We start from the raw sequence: 15,589 nt of genomic DNA, 5'->3' as shown, positions 1-15,589 counted from the left end.
GTTGAATGGGAATACCTGTTCTGAAATAACCATCAACCCTCAAAAGGAAACTTATTGAAATCATATAAATATTTGTATTGCTTGTAACTGTTTCGGGTAATGCAAGTTCTTGTGCTGTTAGGGGAATATCCTGTGTGTAAATGTAATCTGTTGCTTTATTCTTTTGTGTTATCTGTGATCGTTTTGTTTGTCTTGTAGTGTAGTTTCTTAATCATTGTACCTAAACTCTGTGTAAACATGTATATGCAGGGCCCAGCTGTAAAAGAGACCTTGATCTCAGTCTGTGTTCCTTGAAATAAAGGTATAATAATAGAATAGACATGACCATTAAGTTGATATTCGATGGTGGGTGGACCGGCGTCCATCTTTATGGTACTAATTATAATGAACAAAAATATAAATGCAACATGGAACTATTTCAGCAATTTTTACTGAGTTATAGTTCCTATAAGGAAATCAGTCAATTGATATCAATTCATTAGGCCCAAATCTACGGATTTCACATGACTGGCAGGGGAGCCAGGCCCAGCCAATCCGAATGCGTCTTTCCCCAGAAAAGGTTTTTATTACAGACATAAATACTCCTCAGTTTCATCAGCTGTCTGGGTGGCTGGTCTCAGACAATCCCACAGGTGAAGAAGCTGGATGTGGAGGTATTGCGCTGGCATGTTTACACATCGTTTGCCATTGTGAGGCCAGTTGAACATAGTGCCTAATTCTCTGAAATGACGTTTATGGCATTTTCTGGCAACCGCTCTAGTGGACATTCCTGTAATCAGCATGCCAATTGCATGCTCCCTCAACTTGAGACATGTGGTGTTGTGTGGCACAACTGCATATTTTCGAGTGGCCTTTTATTGTCCCCAGCACAAGGTGCACCTGTGTAATGATCATGCTGTTTAATCAGCTTCTTGATATACCACACCTGGCAGGTGGATGGATTATCTTGGTGAAGGAGGAATATTCACTAACAGGGATGTAAGCAAATTTTTGCGCACAATTTTAGACTCTTTTTGTGCATATGGAAAAATTCAGTCATCTTTTATTTCAGCTCATGAAACAGAACCAACACTACATGTTGCGTTTTTATAATTTTGTTCAGTATAGAATTTAAAATGTACTTTCAATGTACATTTTCATGGCGTACCAGCTAAGTTACTCTGGTCTGAAGTAATAGAAATAGAATTCATAGAATGGACCTATGATTGAAATTAAGCCCACTCTGTATTCAAGAGCATGTGTCTCAACCAATGCTCTGCTACAACAATGTAAAACAAATCAGAGTTTACACATCTTTTTATAATTGATGTTAAGGTTGTGTCGTCATTTTTATAGACTATTTTTTTAAGATACTTTTGGTCATGTGTATGTGGACCACGTGCTTGTCGAACATCTCTTTCCAAAATCATGGGCATTCATATGGAGTTGGTCCCGCCTTTTTGTTTCTATAACAGCCACTACTCTTCTGGGAAGGCTTTCCACTAGATGTTGGAACATTGCTGCGGGTACCTGCTTCCATTCAGCCGCTAGCATTGGTGAGGTCGGGCACTGATGTTGAGCGATTAGGCCTGGCTCGCAGTCGGCGTGCCAATTCATCTTAAGGGTGTTAGATGGGGTTGAGGTCAGGGCTCTGTGCAAGCCAGTCAAGTTCGTCCACACCGATCTCGACAAACCATTTCTGTATGGACCTCGCTTTGCGGGGGCGTTGTCACGCTGAAACGGGAAAGGGCCTTCCCTAAACAGTTGCCAAAAAGTTGGAACCACGGAATAGTCTAGAATGTCAATGTATGCTGTAGTGTTAAGATTTCCCTTCACTGTAACGAAGTGGCCTAGCCCAAACCATGAACAACAACCCCAGACCATAATTTTTTCCTCCTCCACCAAACTTTACTGTTGGCACTATGCATTGGGGCAAGTAGCATTCTCCTGGCAGCCGCCAAACCCAGATTCATCTCTCGAACTGCCAGGTGGAGAAGCGTGATTAATCACTCCAGAGAATGCGTTTCCACTGCTCCAGAGTCCAATGGCGGCGATCTTTACACTACTCCAGCCGATGCTTGGCATTGCGCATGGTGATCTTAGACTTGTGTGTGGCTGTTCGGCCAGGGAAACCCATTTTATGAAGCTCCCGACGAACAGTTATTGTGCTGACGTTGCTTCCAGCGGCAGTTTGGAACTCAGTAGTGAGTGTTGCAACCAAGGATAGACGACTTTTACAAGCTTCAGCACTAGGCGGTCCCGTTCTGTGAGCTTGTGTGGCCTACCACTTCACAATAACAGCACAGGGCAGAAATTTGACGAACTGACTTGTTGGAAAGGTGGCATCCTATAACGGTGCCACGTTGAAAGTCACTGAGCTCTTCAATAAAGCCATTTGAAGGTAATTTGTAAAAATCCAAATATAACTTCACAGATCTTCTTTAAGGGTTTAAACACTGTTTGCGATGTTTGTTCAATGAACTATAAACAATTAATGAACCTGTGGAACCTGTGGAACGGTCATTAACCTCTCTGGGATATCTTTGGCCAAAAGCCAGAGAAAATGCACAGCGCCAAATTCAAATAAATTACTATAAAAATCAAACTTTAATGAAATTACACATGTAAGATACCAAATTAAAGCTACACGTGTTCTGAATCCAGCCAACATGTCAGATTTCAAAAAGGCTTTTCGGCGAAAGCAAACTATGCTATTATCTGAGCATAGCACTATAGTAAACAAAGCGAGAAAATACTTATTTTCCACCATAATTTGCAAATACATTCATTAAAAATCCTACAATGTGATTTTCTGGATTTTTTTCCCCCTCATTTTGTCTGTCATAGTTGAAGTGTACCTATGATGAAAATGACAGGCCTCTCATCTTTTTAAGTGGGAGAACTTGCACAATTGGTGGCTGACTAAATTATTTTTTGCCCCACTGTACACTCAATTGGAATTTGGTAGCATTGCCTTTAAATTGTTGAACTTGGGTCAAATGTTTCAGGTAGCCTTCCACAAGCTTCCCACAATAAGTTGGGTGAATTTTGGCCCATTCCTCCTGACAGAGCTGGTGTAACTGAGTCAGGTTTGTAGGCCTCCTTGCTCACACATGCTTTTTCAGTTATGCCCACAAATTTTCTATAGGATTTAGGTCAGGGCTTTGTGATGGCCCCTCCAATACCTTGACTTTGTTGTCCTTAAGCCATTTTGCCACAACTTTGGAAGTTTGCTTGAGGTCATTGTCCCAGAAGACCCATTTGCATCCAAGCTTTAACTTCCTGACTGATTTCTTGAGATGTTGCTTCAATATATCCACATAATTTTCCTCCCTCATGAAGCCATCTATAACGATGGTCATTAAGGCCAAACAATTTTGTCTTTGTTTCATCAGTCCAGAGGACATTTCTCCAAAAAGTGCGATCTTTATCCCCATCTGCATTTGCAAACTGTCGTCTGGCTTTTTTTTATGGAGGTTTTGGAGCAGTGGCTTCTTCCTTGCTGAGCGGCCTTTCAGGTTATGTCAATATAGGACTAATTTTACTGTGGATATAGATACTTTTGTACCTGTTTCCTCCAGCATCTTCACAAGGTCCTTTGCTATTGTTCAGGGATTGATTTGTACTTTTCGCACCAAAGTACGTTCATCTCTATGAGACAGAATGCATCTCGGTATGACGGCTGCGTGTTCCCATGGTGTTTATACTTGCGTACTATTGTTTGTACAGATGAACGTGGTACTTTCAGGAATTTGGAAATTGGTCCCAAGGATGAACCAGACTTGTGGAGTTCTACAATTTTCTTTCTGAGGTATTGGCCGTTTTCTTTTGATTTTCCCATGATGTCAAGCAAAGAGGCACTGAGTTTGAAGGTAGGCCTTGAAATCCATCCACAGGTATACCTCCAATTGACTCAAATGATGTCAATTAGCCTACCAGGAGCTTCTAAAGCCATGACATAATTTTCTGTAATTTTCCAAGCTGCTTAAAGTCACAGTAAACTTAGTGTATGTAAACCACGGGAATTGTGATACAGTGAATAATAAGTGAAATCATCTGTCTGGTAACAATTGTTGTAAAAATTACTTGTGTCATGCACAACGTAGATGTCTTAACCGACTTGCCAAAACTATAGTTTGTTAACAAGAAATTTGTGGAGTGGTTGAAAAACGAGTTTTAATGAATCAAATCAAAGTTTATTTGTCAAGTGTGACGAATACAACAGGTGTAGTAGACGTTACAGTGAAATGCTTACTTACAGGCTCTAACCAACAGTGCAAAAAAGGTGTTAGGTGAACAATAGGTAAGGAAAGAAATAAAACAACAGTAAAAAGACAGGCTATATACAGTAGCGAGGGTATAAAAGTAGCGAGGCTACATACAGACACCGGTTAGTCAGGCTGATTGAGGTAGTATGTACATGTAGATATGGTTAAAGTGACTATGCATATATGATGAACAGAGAGTAGCAGTAGCGTAAAATAGGGGTTGGTGGTGGGTGGTGGGACTCAATCCAGATAGCCCGGTTAGCCAATGTGCGTGAGCACTGGTTGGTCGGGCACAATTGAGGTAGTATGTACATGAATGTATAGTTAAAGTGACTATGAAGGAATGATAAACAGAGAGTAGCAGCAGCGCAAAAATAGGGGGGGTGTACACAATGACAATAGTCCGGGTAGCCATTTGATTACCTGTTCAGGAGTCTAATGGCTTGGGGGTAAAAACTGTTGAGACACCTTTTTGTCCTAGACTTGGCACTCCGGTACCGCTTGCCATGCGGTAGTAGAGAGAACAGTCTATGACTGGGGTGGCTGTGGTCTTTGACAGTTTTTAGGGCCTTCCTCTGACACCGCCTGGTGTCAAGGTCCTGGATGGCAGGCAGCTTAGCCCCAGTGATGTACTGGGCCGTTCGCACTACCCTCTGTAGTAGAGGTTGACCGATTTAATCGGAATGGCCGATTTAATTAGGGCCGATTTCAAGTTTTCATACCAAGGGAAAGTATTTTTGGGCGCCGATTTTTATTTATTTATTATTATTATTATTATTTATTTTTTACAACTTTATTTAATCTTTATTTAACTAGTTAAGAACGCATTCTTATTTTCAATGACGGCCTAGAAACAGTGGGTTAACTGCCTCGTTCAGGGGCAGAATGACAGATTTTCACCTTGTCAGCTCGGGGGAACCAATCTTGCAACCTTACAGTTAACTAGTCCAACGCAATAACGACCTGTCTCTCTCTCGTTGCACTCCACAAGGAGACTGCCTGTTACGCAAATGCAGTAAGCCAAGGTAAGTTGCTAGCTAGCATTAAACTAATCTTATAAAAAACAATACATCATAATCACTAGTTAACTACACATGGTTGATGATATTACTAGATATTATCTAGCGTGTCCTGCGCTGCATATAATCTGACTGAGCATACAAGCATACAAGTATCTGACTGAGCGGTGGTAGGCAGAAGCAGGCGCGTAAACATTCATTCAAACAGCACTCTCGTGCATTTTGCCAGTAGCTCTTCGTTGTGCGTCAAGCATTGCGCTGTTTATGACTTCAAGCCTATCAACTCCCGAGATGAGACCGATAAGTCATACAGAAAATGCAACCAAACAACACATTTCTGAATGTGTTATTATGAATTAACTTTCTCCCTGACACTGAAAACTTCATGTAAAATATGACTCTGATCATTGTACAAGAAGCCCATTTTCTGGCTATTTATACCAGAAAGAGTGTGGTGGGACTCCCCATAATAGAGGAATAAAACATCAAAGTGGAGTATGGCTGGCTAGTTAGCGCGCGCTACTCGCTCTGAGCCTTGGGGTGGTTGTTTCCCTTGCTCTGCATGGGTAACGCTGCTTCGATGTGGTGGCTGTTGTCGTTGTGTTGCTAGTTCGAGCCCAGGGAGGAGCTAGGAGAGGGACGGAAGCTATACTGTTACACTGGCAATACTAAAGTGCCTATAAGAACATCCAATAGTCAAAGGTTAATGAAATACAAATGGTATAGAGAGAAATAGTCCTATAATTCCTATAATAATTACAATCTAAAACTTCTTACATGGGAATATTGAAGACTCATGTTAAAAGGAACCACCAGCTTTCATATGTTCTCATGTTCTGAGCAAGGAACGTTAACGTTAGCTTTCTTACATAGCACATATTGCACTTTTACTTTCTTCTCCAACACTTTGTTTTTGCATTATTTAAACCAAATTTAACATGTTTCATTATTTACTTGAGGCTAAATTGATTTTATTGATGTATTATATTAAGGTAAAATAAAAGTGTTTATTCAGTATTGTTGTAATTGTCATTATTACAAATAAAAAACATTTTTTTATCTGCCGCTTAATCGGTATTGGCTTTTTTGGTCCTCCAATAATCGGTATCTGCGTTGAAAAATCATAATCCATCGACTTCTACTCGGTCAGAGGCAGAGCAATTGCTGTACCAGGCAGTGATGCAACCGGTCAGGATGCTCACGATGTTGCAGCTGTAGAACCTTTTGAGGATCTCAGGATCCATGCCAAATCTTTTTAGTTTCCTTAGGGGGAATAGGCATTGTCGTGCCCTCTTCACAACTGTCTTGGTATGTTTGGACCATTCTAGTTTGTTGTTGATGTGGACACCAAGGAACTTGAAGCTCTCAACCTGCTCCACTACAGCCCCGTCGATGAGAATGGGGTCGTGCTCGGTCCTCCTTTTCCTCTAGTCCACAATCATCTCCTTTGTCTTGGTTACGTTGAGGGATATGTTGTTATTCTGGGCCCCCCCGGCCAGGTCTCTGACCTCCTCCCTATAGGCTGTCTCGTGGTTGTCGGTGATCAGGCCTACCACTGTTGTGTCGTCTACAAACTTAATGATGGTGTTGGAGTCGTGCCTGGCCATGCAGTCGTGGGTTAACAGAGGACTGAGCACACACCCCTGGGGAGCTCCAGTGTTGAGGATCAGCGTGTGAGATGTGTTGCTACCTACCCTCCAGGATCCAGTTGCAGAGGGAGGTGTTTAGACCCAGGATCCTTAGCTTAGCTTTGGGGGTACTATGGTGTTGAACGCTGAGCTGTAGTCAATGAATAGCATTCTCACATAAATATTCCTTTTGTCCAGTTGGGATAGGGCAATGTGGAGTGCAATAAAGATTGCATCATCTGTGGATCTGTTTGGGCGATATGCAAATTGGAGTGGGTCTAGGGTTTCTGGGATAATGGTGTTGATGTGAGCCATTACCAAACTTTCAAGGCACTTCATGGCTGCGGAAGTGAGTGCTATGGGTCTGTAGTCATTTAGGCAGTTTGCCTTTGTTCTTGGGCACAGGGACTATGGCGGTCTGCTTGAAACATGTTGGTATTACAGACTGACAGGGACATGTTGAAAATGTAAGTGAAGACACCTGCCAGTTGGTCAGCACATGCCCGGAGCACACGTCCTGGTAATCCGTCTGGCCCCGCAGCCTTGTGTATGTTGACCTGTTTAAAGGTCTTACTCACATCGGCTACGAAGAGCGTGATCACACAGTCGTCCGGAACAGCTGATGCTCTCATGCATGCCCCAGTGTTGCTTGCCTCGAAGTGAGCATAGAAGTGATTTAGCTCGTCTGGTAGGCTCGTGTCACTGGACAGCTCGCGGCTGTGCTTCCCTTTAGTCTGTAATAGTTTGCAAGCCCTGCCACATAAGACGAGCGTCGGAGCCGGTGTAGTACAATTAAATCTTAGCCCTGTATTGACGCTTTGCCTTAGTGATGGTTCGTTGCAGGGCATAGCATTATTTTTTTGTAAGCTTCTGTGTTAGATTTCCGCACCTTGAAAGCGGCAGCTCTACACTTTAGCTCAGTGCGAATGTTCCCTGTAATCCGTGGCTTCTGGTTGGGGTATGTACGTATAGTCACTGTGGGGTGGACGTTCTCGATGCACTTATTGATAAAGCCAGTGACTGGTGTGGTGTACTCCTCAATGCCATCGGAAGAATCCCGGAACATGTTCCAGTCTGTGATAGCAAAACAGTCCTGTAGTTTAGCATCTGCTTCATCTGACCACTTTTTTTATAGACCGAGTCACTGGTGCTTCCTGCTTTAATTTTTGCTTGTACGCAGGAATCGGGAGAATAGACTTGTGGTCGGATTTACCAAACTAATGTATGTAAACTTCCGACTTCAATTGTGTGTGTGTGTATTATCGAATAGCTTGACAACCCTGTTTTGTCAGCTTTAAAATGATATCCATCTCCACCATGTATCTTTTCCAGTGATTAAGACATGGTATGTTGGGGTATGCCAAATTGGTCAACTTTGAGCACTTTTATCTCCTGAATGTTTTGGCATTCAGCTCCATAAAGTCACTTTCTGACCACTTCTTCCATGGGCAAACATTTAAGGAAAGTTTTCTTTTAAATCAAAGGGTATGCAGTTATTGAATTCAAATGGATTTACCCATATTGATACTGCATTTAATTAAATGTTCTCTGTCAAACAACCAATAATACTGCGCTGCTGGTTCTTTTCCTGTGTTTGGTCCGGACTGCGTTCTCACCTGCAGCAAAACGCACCATGGTACGAATTGAATCTGACAGAGACCACCCTTTCTGGGTGAACCATGGTGCGTTTAGTGCTCTCCTGAGTGCGAATAATGTTCACACCAGTCCAAACTAACTTAACTAAGTGGGTAAACGCACCAAAGTTCAGAAAAACCTCTCAAAACCAATTCGGTGTGAAAGCCCCCTAAAACCAGAAAGCTCAGACTCATCTTATTAAATACTTCCCACCGCTTGAACCTGTGTCATCACCTGGATCCTGGCTAGGTTGGGTTAGCCAGGGTTAGTCATCTTCTCTACAGGAATCTGGTAGTTTCATATTAATCAATGCTCTTAGGTTTCTCCTGCATTCATACCCCACCACACAACCTCTTAGAGTACTTTACACTGTGGCTAAGCATGTTATTGTGTTAAAGGCAGGTGGGGACTCGGTACTATAAGGGAGAAGGTAGGAGCATCTCTGGCTTCAAACCTGTCATTTGTTCTCTGAGATGAAGAGGAGGATGTAAAGTGAGCATCACTCATGGTGTTCTGTTCTGGCATTCCACCCAGGTCTTTGTTGTGTCAATGGGAGAGTGACTGGGAGGGTCTGCCTTTGGCCCTGGTGGGGGAAACACTGACTGGGACAGGTTCTCAGAAACAGTGATCCAGTAAACACTGTGTCTAGAATAGATTCTCAGGAACAGGGACTCTTCTCCTGAGTGATGCTGCTGAGTGGTGATTAGTTAGTTACAATATCACCCCATCCGATTGGGAAAGACCCTCCTATCGGTCTGCCTGTCTGAGCCTCTCTTGGCATCTGCTGGATCGTATCCTTATGGTGGATGATGCCAATCATACCTCCACCCTTCTGCTGTGTCACAGAGCCCAGCCCAGCACAACATAACAGTAGACTACTGCCAGACCAGGAAGAACAAGTACTTCAGGTAGTACAAACTGAGTGAACCAATGAGCTGCACACATGTTACAAAATAGAGGTTCTCTTGAAATGTTTGTAGTAAACAGACGGAGCAGGCACATCTATGGAGGCATGCCAAATGCCATGACTTTCAAGTGACTTAATTTTCCACTCATCACTTTTCATTGTTCCAAACTAACAATACTGTGTACTGTAACTTAGCATTTTGCAGGAGTTAATTGAGACAATAATAGTGTGGTGTTGTATTTTGGTTTTGCTCAAACAAACATCAACATGAACATGGATGGAATATTTTTCAGCCTCACTATGTGCTTCCTGAAGAGGAAGATTAAAGGCAGAATGTGAGGCATTGTGGATGGCCTTCCTCTAGTCCACTGCAGAGAGTTATATAGACCAATACTTACTGTGTTGTGAGTGAGCCTGGAGGGACGCACTTACTCCACATTAACCAATTAAAGGGCCATGGTGGGCAGGCGATGGGCTAGAGCCCCATTATTAGGGTGACTGATTTACACTGTCCAGTCTGTAATTGCTGTATGCCTAGTGAAGCACAGGCTATAGATGAATGGTACATTATTTGCTCACTGACATTTATGGGAATAGGATGTAGATGAGTAGGGGGGGGGTCCTGCCCGTAAGGCTTATTACTAGCACAGCTAAGGCGCTGGCCAGACCTAAAGGGCTCTGGTGCTGTCCTCTTCCATTATGGTTTGTACAACCATCACCACTTCTAAAGCCCCTCAAATCTGTCTGGATCAAACTTCAGCTGTTCATTTTAATCCCCCTGATTAGGAAAAGTTGGGAATCAATTATGGTAATTGTGAGTGTGTTTCCTAAATGTGTTGGCCTAATTCAATAGTTGGGTGATCTGTGTTTTTAAGGAAGGTTTCGTGATTTAGAATTGGGTTGTGTTTATTGTTCTAAATGCTTTCCCCAGCAGTGCTGTTGAACAATGTAACTCAACTCTGGATGAATATTATTAACCCCTGCTGTGTTGAAATCAGGTTGCATGGAAGACTTGTCAAGTTGATACTAATGCTCACTTTGCCTGGAGGTAATCAATTAAGGATGACAATCCACTTTTCCTAATCAAACCAACACCCAGAGATCGACTCCCCACTGTTGTGATTTGATGTGAATGGGTCATTTATGTGTCTTCGTTAACAACAACAGATGGCTACTGCCAACTCTGCCTCTCCTCAGCCACTCAGCCTCTCCACTAGACTGCTGCATGGGGATCTCTGTCTGTACAACTGCCCTCTTCAGAGTGGAGTTGAAGTGGCACTGTCCTCTGCAGTCCATGTCTGTTCAGCTAAAAGCATGTCTGTCTGTTCTGATCCACTGTTCCTCTGACCAAAGGCCTGTCTGTCTGTGTTCATCCCACATTAATTCTCTGGCTGTTTTGGCCCGGCAGCGACAGGATTTGTCTTGTGTTGTGTGCCTCTCATCCGTGACATTGTCTCAGCTTATTGTTAACATTTCCTCCAGCTCTCTATCTGAAAGCTGTGATCATTCAGGAGGTATTTATAGCCATGATTTTGTTTTGCTCTGTGGCTAAAGATATTCCCAGGCCAGCGGGCAGTAGTGCATAATACTGCTTGTGGTTTAGATGGTTTCAGTGGTGTCTCCTTGAAATACTCATAACTAGCTAACTGTTTTACACTGACTGAGGCCTGGTCATGTGTTGGGTTAAGCTATGTATTCTGACAGGGCACAGTGAAAGGATTCACATGTGGTCCTGCACAGGGATTGGGAGGGTGCAGAGGTGGCTGGTTCAGCTGCCACTTGCCTGGACAGACTCTACCAACAGCTGCAGGAGTGGTAGAGGGTGGGGTAGGGTGACCAGGGGGTCGGTCTCTCAATATGCCCATTGAGCTGAAGCAGAACTGGAGGGGCACCACTGTCTCAGCTGTCTGGGGCTGGAACTGTGCCTGCTGCTCATACCCAAACACTGGTCAAGTCCCTGCTCACAGTCCTCAGCCCTCTGCAACCGCACAAAGGCACACACACATGTGCACACGCACTCATACAGGCACACTGACAGGCACACGACGTACCTCATGCATGACATACCAACTGGTGTGGGTCAATCTCAAGTTGTAAACAGCTTCACTGAGAAATAGTCAACCAGATTCAGCTGCGGGCTGAATTTATTTGAGGATGGTCAAGGGGCCGGAACATAATTACAAATCATTTGTAAAATATTTGACTAAAACACAACCTCTTTCAAACCATGCTTACATTTGTATGTGATGACATGTATCTCTCTATTATGCGTGGAATACTTGGAACAGAGTTGGTATTTTTACTGTCTTATGTCCAAAATATATACTGTACCATTCAAAAGTTTGGATACACCTACTCATTCCAGGGTTTTTCTTTATTTTTACTGTTTGTGGAATTTCTTTCCTTCTTAATGCGTTTGAGCCAATCAGTTGTGTTGTGACAAGGTAGGGGTGGTATACAGAAGATAGCCCTATTTGGTAAAAGACCAAGTCCATATTATGGCAAGAACAGTTCAAATAAGCAAAGAGAAACGACAGTCCATCATTACTTTAAGACATGAAGGTCAGTCGATGTGTAAAATTAAGAACTTTGAACGTTTATTAAAGTGTAGTCGCAAAAACCATCAAGCGCTATGATGAAACTGGCTCTTATGAGGACCGCCACAGGAAAGGAAAACCATGTGTTAACTCTGCTGCAGAGGATAAGTTCATTATTTACCAGCCTCAGAAATTGCAGCCCAAAGCAATGATTCACAGAGTTCAAGTAACAGACACATCTGAACATGAACTGTTCAGAGGAGACTGCGTGAATCAGGGCATCATGGTTGAATTTCTACAAAGAAACCCGTACTAAAAGACACCAATCAGAAGTCTTTCTAGTCCAAGAAACATGAACATTAGACTGGTGGAAATCTGTCTTTGTGAGATGCAGAGTTGGTGAGCGGATCTCTGCATGTGCGGTTCCTACCGTGAAGCATAGAGGAGGTGGTGTGATGGTGCTTTGCTGGTGACACTGTCAGTGATTTATTTAGAATTCAAGGCACACTTAACCAGCATGGCTACCACAGCATTCTGCAGCGATACACCATCACAACTGGTTTGCTCTTAGTGGGACTATCATTTTTATTACATTTTTTCAACAGAACAATGACCCTTTGAATGACTAGGTGTGTCCCAACTTTTGACTGGTACTGTATAATTATTACTTTTATTGCTCACAACTTGGGGGGGCAAATTTTGGCCCGCGGGCCGCCAGCTATGGAACCTTTTACATGGTTTTGCCAAACGGTGGTTGTTGTTTAGTTGTTAATATTTCAGGGATCAGCTATATTTCATTCAACATTGATTGACCAAACTCTTATTCAAAGATCAATCTTAATTGATTAAAAAAATGGAGTCTTTATGAGTTGAAATTCTCCAGCTCTCAGTTAAAAATAGGCTTGAGGCTGACTGAATAAAAATATTTGTAATAGTGTGATATGCTTGAGCAGTGTTGTTCTGACATTTAGGAAATTCAGGGCCTGTAGTGCCTCTTGCCACCCCACCCCCCCATCAGTCTGTTTAGCCTGGAGGCTATGAGTGTGTCTCAGCAAGTGGCATCTCAGCAACAGCCATCTGCTGTTGACCTCAAGACTGCCCCTACCCCTCGCTCTGCTCTGTTCCTCAAGAGACCTCCACCACAACTCACCTCCCCCAGTGAGCTCAGATTTCCTATGTCTCACACACACAGCGAGCCCCTCTCTCCCTCCCTCCCACCCAGTCCCTCTGTGGAGAAGTTTTAAGAGAGAGGGAACTCGTCAGACGTCTGTACTGTGTTTGCGACTGGCTGGGATTGTCCTTGCTGACTGGGTCAGGCATCTGTACTGGGATTGACCTGGCTGACTGGGAATAAGTGGAAGATGTACTGGGAGCTGTGGCTGAGCCAGTTGACAGCGACAGACCTGCATCATATGCTGGTGGGGAGCAAAGGTGGGAGAGCATCAGCTCTAGACAGGGCAGAGTCACACCTGACCACTAGGCCATTTTAATGTCCTTAGGAGATGTCCTGACAGATTAACTATACTGCTGCCATGTAGTGTACTGTGTAGTTTGCTTGCTGAATGGAGCAATGTGTACTTAAGTAGTTCTGTGTGTTTAGAATGGAGCAATGTGCACTTTAGTAGTTCTGTGTGTTTAGAATGGAGCAATGTGTACTTTAGTAGTTCTGTGTGTTTAGAATGGAGCAATGTGTACTTTAGTAGTTCTGTGTGTTTAGAACGGAGCAATGTGTACTTTAGTAGTTCTGTGTGTTTAGAATGGAGCAATGTGTACTTTAGTAGTTCTGTGTGTTTAGAATGGAGCAATGTGTACTTTAGTTGTTCTGTGTGTTTAGAATGGAGCAATGTGTACTTTAGTAGTTCTGTGTGTTTAGAATGGAGCAATGTGTACTTCAGTAGTTCTGCATGTTTAGAATGGAGCAATGTGTATTTTAGTAGTTCTGTGTGTTTAGAATGGAGCAATGTGTACTTTAGTAGTTCTGCGTATTTAGAATGGAGCAATGTGTACTTTAGTAGTTCTGCGTGTTTAGAATGGAGCAATGTGTACTTCAGTAGTTCTGCGTGTTTAGAATGGAGCAATGTGTACTTTAGTAGTTCTGCGTATTTAGAATGGAGCAATGTGTACTTGAGTAGTTCTGCGTATTTAGAATGGAGCAATGTGTACTTTAGTAGTTCTGCGTGTTTAGAATGGAGCAATGTGTACTTCAGTAGTTCTGCGTGTTTAGAATGGAGCAATGTGTACTTTAGTAGTTTTGCGTGTTTAGAATGGAGCAATGTGTACTTCAGTAGTTCTGCGTGTTTAGAATGGAGCAATGTGTACTTTAGTAGTTCTGCGTGTTTATAATGGAGCAATGTGTACTTTAGTTGTTCTGTGTGTTTAGAATGGCACAATTTGTAGTTCTGTGTGTTTAGAATGGAGCAATGTGTACTTTAGTAGTTCTGTGTGTTTTAGAATGGAGCAATGCGTAGTTCTGTGTGTTTTAGAATGGAGCAATATGTACTTTTAAAAGTTCAGTGTGTTTCCTGTTTTACTCCCTATTTCACGTGTGACACTCATTAGGCTGGATTTGGAGATCTGGGTCATTTGATCAACTTTTTATTTGCCTTTAGCACACAATGTATATAGACTCTCTTTTTTTTCTACTGTGTTATTGACTTGTTAATTGTTTACTCCATGTGTAACTCTGTTGTCTGTTCACACTGCTATGCTTTATCTTGGCCAGGTCGCAGTTGTAAATGAGAACTTGTTCTCAACTAGCCTACCTGGTTAAATAAAGGTGAAATAAAAAAATAAAAGATGCAGGCCTTCATAGTTGAGGTTAAGCTTTAATTCAACTTAGTCTTACACAGTGTATATCTTAAAGGGTAAGTTCACCAAAATGCCATATTGGTTTCCTTACCCTGTATGCAGTCTATCGACAAAGGATGACCGCAATCCATTTTCTGGTTTAGTTTAACATTTTAGCATTTGGAACAAATCCTAATTCAAGCCATGGGACCAATATCATTTTTTTGCGCATCATGTTCAAATCATCTATCAGTGACTTTGTTGAGCTTCACAATACATTTTAGATACTTTTGGACATGATGTGTGAAAAATTATAATATTTGTCCAATGACTTAAATGGGATTTGTTCCACAAATGCTAAAACTTTAACATGTGGAAACCGTGCCAGAGAAACAAGACCAAAACATGGATTGCTGTCGTACCTTGTCCATAAACTGCTGTGAACTATCCCTTTAACTTCTCAGACGCTATTGTTTTTGGGCAATTCCACTGTAACAGAGTGACACTGAGACTTTAAAATGTATGTCAAACAAAAACCAATGATGGCAATGAACAGTGCAGCAGATGCGAAGTTTGGTAACAGAATGACGGTTTGCCGGTTGTGCCGTCATTCTGTTACCAAACTTTGCATCTGCACTGTTCTTCAAGTAAATGTTTATGTAACATTTTCAATGGAAATTGTTAAGTAGTCCTTGTGCACAGAGTTGTATGGTTTGTTTAACTTTGCAAATATTGTTTTTTTGTTTAAAATGTCAAAGTAAAACTTCTTATCGTCCCAAAAAATGGCCAAAAGCCACCCACGGAAGAAATAGCTAGGAAGATGTTTGGT

The 15,589-nt window shown here is 42.4% G+C and overlaps 1 protein-coding gene across 2 annotated transcripts in view; it reads left to right on the top strand.

Annotated features, from left to right (window-relative positions):
* The window catches only part of LOC115108433 (tyrosine-protein kinase ABL2-like), a 39,731-nt gene that overhangs the window by 9,709 nt on the left and 14,433 nt on the right, over positions 1–15,589 (top strand). The window lies entirely within an intron of this gene.

Source organism: Oncorhynchus nerka, linkage group LG24, assembly GCF_034236695.1.
Source record: "Oncorhynchus nerka isolate Pitt River linkage group LG24, Oner_Uvic_2.0, whole genome shotgun sequence".
NCBI lineage: Eukaryota > Metazoa > Chordata > Actinopteri > Salmoniformes > Salmonidae > Oncorhynchus > Oncorhynchus nerka.
This window is presented reverse-complemented; position numbering and strand designations above follow the sequence as displayed.